Source organism: Colletes gigas, unplaced genomic scaffold (genome assembly GCF_013123115.1).
Source record: "Colletes gigas isolate AHSC1104 unplaced genomic scaffold, ASM1312311v1 Colletes_gigas_Sc00019, whole genome shotgun sequence".
NCBI classification, from domain to species: Eukaryota; Metazoa; Arthropoda; class Insecta; order Hymenoptera; family Colletidae; genus Colletes; species Colletes gigas.
The window spans coordinates 4497970-4504093 of NW_025106648.1; positions in this window are offsets into that span (position 1 = coordinate 4497970).

Here is a 6124-nt window from a genome sequence, read left to right on the forward strand (position 1 = left end):
AACTCGTATTAATTGTCAATTGTATATTGAATATTTAAGCTTTTCATTCAGTATATCGACTTGGCCATTTTCGAAAACCAAGAAACATTGATTTTATAGACCAAACATATGATTCGTATTAATTGCCAATTGTATATTGAATATTTCAGAATAAAACACATTGCAAGAATGTATTTTTAGTTTTAGAATATTTTAAACTACATAATCTAACATTTTCGATAATATTAACGACTTGGCCATTTTAAAAAACCAAGAAACATCGATTTTATGAAGCAAACATGTAACTCGTATTAATTGTCAATTGTATATTGAATATTTAAGCTTTTCATTCAGTATATCGACTTGGCCATTTTCGAAAACCAAGAAACATCGATTTTATAGACCAAACATATGATTCGTATTAATTGCCAATTGTATATTGAATATTTAAGAATAAAACACATTGCAAGAATGTATTTTTAGTTTTAGAATATTTTAAACTACATAATCTAACATTTTCGATAATATTAACAACTTGGCCATTTTAAAAAACCAAGAAACATCGATTTTATGAAGCAAACATGTAACTCGTATTAATTGTCAATTGTATATTGAATATTTAAGCTTTTCATTCAGTATATCGACTTGGCCATTTTCGAAAACCAAGAAACATTGATTTTATAGACCAAACATATGATTCGTATTAATTGCCAATTGTATATTGAATATGTAAGGATAAAACACATTGCAAGAATGTATTTTTAGTTTTATAACATTTTAAACTACATAACCTAACATTTACCATAATACTTATTTATGTAACCTTGCTAAAATTCGTAAATCCTATCCAAAGTTATTTCCTTCAACGTCTCAACTTGAGAATTAATTGTTCCAGTTTCATAGTGCATAACTTGACCACTTAGACTAAGCTAGATTACCTTTACTTGTTTAAATATATTTCATTAGTAATTTCCAAGTTCTTTAACATTTTCTTATCTCGCCCATAACTCAAAAATAAGTATGTACCTATAACATTTTCTAGTTACTTTAGCTTGTAGATTCAGCTCTTTAATATTTACAGTGGATGTAAAAAATATTCGTACAGTGACTAATTACGACTAAAACGCTTAATAATAATGTTTATTAAACAATATGAAATAAACAAAAGAAATATTTATATTGTTTACATAAATATCAAGAAAAATGAACAAAATGACAGAAATGAACGTATAATAAGTATTCGTACAGTTCTGTTGTCATTATCAGGTGTACAAGTAATTTAAACATTTGTAATAAAAACAACAAATAATTGCAAAATGAATATTTATAATTAGTATTTAGTAGAGTTTCCCTTTGATTTTACGGATACTTATTACGCGTTCATTTCTGCCATTTTGTTCACTTTTTTTGGTATTTATTATTGTTAGAAAATAAACTCAATTTGTGCAATATTTGTTTATTAATTTAGAAAAGAAAAAAAACACACTCAACCACCGACACACAAAAAAAACATAAGAAAGGGGACATACAGCAGTGTAGCCAACCACACAAAAACAAAAGTAACTTTTACCACATATTTTTAACAATTATAAACAATATAAATATTTCTTTTGTTTATTCGATTTTATTGTTCTACCGACTTTGGACATGTAACATGTATATGTTGTAACATGTTTGTTTAAAAAATATTGTTTAATAAACATTATTATTCAGCATTTGTAGGTGTATTTCTGGAATACCCTGTATAAAGATTATTCGAGTTTGCTAAATTGTACGAAATGAAACCGCGTTATAAGAATACCGGTGTTACGAAATCTCGTTCGCCGTGTGTGTATAACATAATTAACTTCATCAAGTCGGCGTCTCTAACTCGTCCGTCTGCGTATGGCAGAAACGAATTACTTCGTACGGGTTTATAATTAAATTTTTAATTCGGATATTAGTCTTCTGGTACAATGACCGATGTGTACGACCCGCGGAACGCCCGGAGCGCATCCGGCAAAAAGGCGGAGGCAACGAAATGGAAACGGAGATAAAATGAGAGAACAGCTTCGAGTCTTAGCCGCTTTTTCTATAATTTCTACCTTTCTTCTTATTAAATTTCCAAATCACTGAGCTTCGCTCATTATTCGAACGGACGCAGTTTGTTGTCCGGATGTTGGACGTTCCAGGCCGTGACTCGGTCGCGCGATTCTATACTCGGGGATAATAATCATCGCCGTTGGAAAGATTCGGGCGAGTTTTGGCAGAGTCACGGAGTTGCCCGACTAATCGTAGAATTCGTTCTTTCGAAAAGAAAACACATGTCTCGCGTTCAACGCGAGGACGTAAAATTTACGAGGCTCCAAAATGTTAGGGCGTCCGTCATAAATTCCGGAACGAGCACGAAAGAGCTGAGCGGTATATCAGCGCCGAGTTCAAGATAAAAATGCTGCAGCAAGTTACTGATATGCTCTCAAGATATAGTTTACTGGTTGCTCATAGAAATCGGATAATATATCAGAGAAAATAGTTTTATGTACAGGAGGGTCCGCGTTATTAATATCCAACGTGTTATTGCGAATCACAGAGGTATGGAAGGAAATAACTATTTAACTATTGTCACAGACAACAATTTTATAGGACTGCGTAAAACAAAAAGACAATAGATGGCTTTAAATATTCAGGGAAACGACTCGTTTCAGTTTAGATAGACAAAAATCGCAAAATTCTTTGTTCTAGTTTTTGTTAATAAAGTTCAAATCCTCGAAATGATAATCTCTTAAATGTAGATATATAAAGAATGTACAAGATTTTACTATTTTTTAACAAAGGGAAAACAACACTGACCACTGACAACATGTACCAATATAATTTCGTGGTTATTTCGTTGTTGTTTAAGTCTGTTTGCTGTTTGATCGAGAATTAATCGAATTCCATACTCTGGTCGTTTTATTGAGTCGAGGCGCCTGCACATTTGATGGTTTAGTCGAGGAATACTATATACAAATCAAAGACGAATCGACAACTTGCGAGAAAGGGGAACAATTGAGTGGCCTCTGGTGGCGCGCGTGGGAACTGCCGCGATATTGCCGATTATATAGGGTGTTCGGCCATCCCTGAGAAAAACTTTAATGGAAGATTCTAGAGGCCAAAATAAGACGAAAATCAAGAATACTAATTTGTTGATGGAGGCTTCGTTAAAAAGGTATTAACGTTTAAAGTTCCGTCCGGACTGAATTTTTTTTTAGAAAATGTGTAGGATTTTGGGGGTAGGTCCATTCACCAAAAATTATTGCAATTGACCACCGCGACCGAAAGTAATTATTCCAGAACGATTTGAAATTTTTTTTCTCGGAAGAAATTAACCCCTTGTCGATTTTTCTTAAAAATTCGTTTTGATTTTTAGTAATTTTGTTTGACTCTCTACAGAAAAGTTGTCTAGTACTTTGTTGTAGGTACCCATGGGCTCTATTTCAAAAAAAAATTTCAATGAGATACCTTTACTATTGTAGGAGTTATGGTCGTTTGAAAATTGGACCAGTTTTACGAGATTTTTCTCACTTTACGGTGTCTAGGAACAACTTTTTCAATATTGTTAGAGTTTTCACGTATTCTCCATTAAATTACGCGTTGTTTGCATTTTGGAACATTAAAATCCTTCAATCCGTTCAGAAGTTATGACATTTTAAAGATACGCATGAAATTTTGGAGTGACATTTCTGGCCTCACATAAGATTTTCGGTAATGAATTTTTTTCTCGAAAATGCGTAGGATTTTGGGGTATGTCTGTTAACCAAAAATGTTTGCAATTGACACCTGTAACTAAATATAATTTTTTTAGTATGATTTAAAATTTTTTAATTTCGTCTAAAAACAGGACTTACTTGAATTTTTTTCTCGAAAGTAGATAGGATTTCAAGGGTATATGTGTTCACCAAAAATGATTGCAATTGAGCCCCGCAGCCAAAAACAATTTTTCCAGGACGATTTGAAATTTTTTAATTTAATTTTTTAATAACTTTTTAATGAAGCCTCAGTCAAGAAATTAATATTCTTGATTTTCGTCTTATTTTGGCTTCTAGAATCTCCCATTAAAATTTTTCTCAGGGGTGGCCGAACAACCTGTATATCTTACAATATTAAATAATTAATTGCTTTCATTAATCCATCAATTGTTCTATGATCATCTCTCTTCTTGTTTTATTTCTAAGGAAATCGCGTGAAAAGATTTGAACGAAAGAATCGCTGGTTCGTTTTCCAGGTTCTTGGAGACATTAATTTATGTTTATCACTTTGTAATTTTGACAAAATTTACTGTACACGAAGTGTGTAGTGTTGTGAAGAATCCACGATGTGACAGATGTACGTATAATAATTTAAATTATACTTCGTTCTGTCAGAGAAAATGACTATTTCTTATTTAGTTACTGAACTGAAATGCAATTTCGCAAAATCAAATTTAACTTCCTTGCGTTTTACCTTTGCACAAGACTTCTCGTTAAAGTATTTCTTTTTTACAGTTGAAGTCTGATTGAAGTAATATTGAACTCCTGCGGAACCTTAAATCATTCAGCGACATCCTTTACATTACAAGTTGGACAGGAAACTACTTCAAGATAAATCTTTGATCTCTTACCATCAGATCTCTTGTCATTCTACATCTTACAGAATTTTCAATATTTTCTATGTATATTTGCTAGAACTCCAAACATATTTCTGCCCAATCTTCTTGCAATTTCTCTATTAAAATATTCTTCTAATATTTATAACTAGACTGCGGATGTTTATGCAAAGTTGTATTGAAATGGAAAGAAAACACATTCAACGTCTACTGTGACAAAGTTTGCGTCTATGAATCTTTCTTGATATCTTTGTTGATAATTAGCTGATACCTACTTCTAATGAATCAATTCTTGTTTATATTCAATGTATCACAAAGAGACTTGTTTACGAATTTAAATGTTCATAAATACTGAGAATTTATATCAAAAGAATTGGTTTTAAGACCTATATTCATAAAACATGTTTTGCTTCTCTCGATGAGTACTGTTATAAACCCTCTTTTTACCAGCTTCTATATTAGTATAGTACTACCTCGATTATTGCACGAGCATCTCATTTATGGTCCGATAGTAATATAAAATGTAATTTATTCAGGTCTAATAAACCATACAGCGAAATTACAAAGATAGCGAAGAAAAGATTTTATAAAACTGTTTCGATAGTAATAGATAAACACGGGAATTCCCCGCGACCGACTGGCGAGCATTCGTCACATAGTGTCGAGAAATGGAGGGGGCGGTTGCTAAGCAATAAGTAAGGGTGGGGGTAATACTACTAATTGGATTGGTTCTCCCATTTATTTCAGGAATATTCAGTTCCAATTTCTTGCAATAATCGAGGTTCTACTGTATCATTTTGTACGCAAAATGACTTCGTAGAATTCACTGTACCTAGAATACCGAATAAGGTATTGAAATACCTGCTTAGTGGTTTCATTATTTTAACACTAGAATTACCAACAATTATAGTGTATTTATTTGTACCAATGAAATTAAAGCTAAATTAAAATTAAATAAAGTAAATTAAAGCTACGTGAAGAAATGTGTAATGCAATGGAAATAATTTATTCATTCTCTTATAGAAAACTATGATAAATTTTCAAAAATTTATGATCGAGTAAATTTGTTACAAATTTTACAATATTAAAAATTACGAATGGGTCATTTTGACTGATTTGGTAGTTCGGGTGTTAAGATACCATAATTGTGCGCAAATAATATTGGAGTAAATGTAACTAACTCTTACCTTGCGATGATCATCCGCTGTTAAACAATTTTTATTTTCTATATTGTAAGAATTTGATCAATATATGTAAATAAATACGTATATTTTATATATTAATGTGGCAACAGTTAAGTAGTTAGATTATTGCTTACCTGTGTATCGTTCAATCGCTGGCAAAGGATTTTCCGCATAAACTCTATTCCAAGTTATTAAATAACGAGGTTTATTATCCATATATACAAACGTTTACATGCTGTTTAAAAGTTTCGACGAGTTGGCTGACCACGAGACATGGTAACGCGTTATTTCCACGGTACATCAAACATTCTCACGAAACGATTTTCGTGCGGGAAACCTCTGTCTGGTACAAGAACAT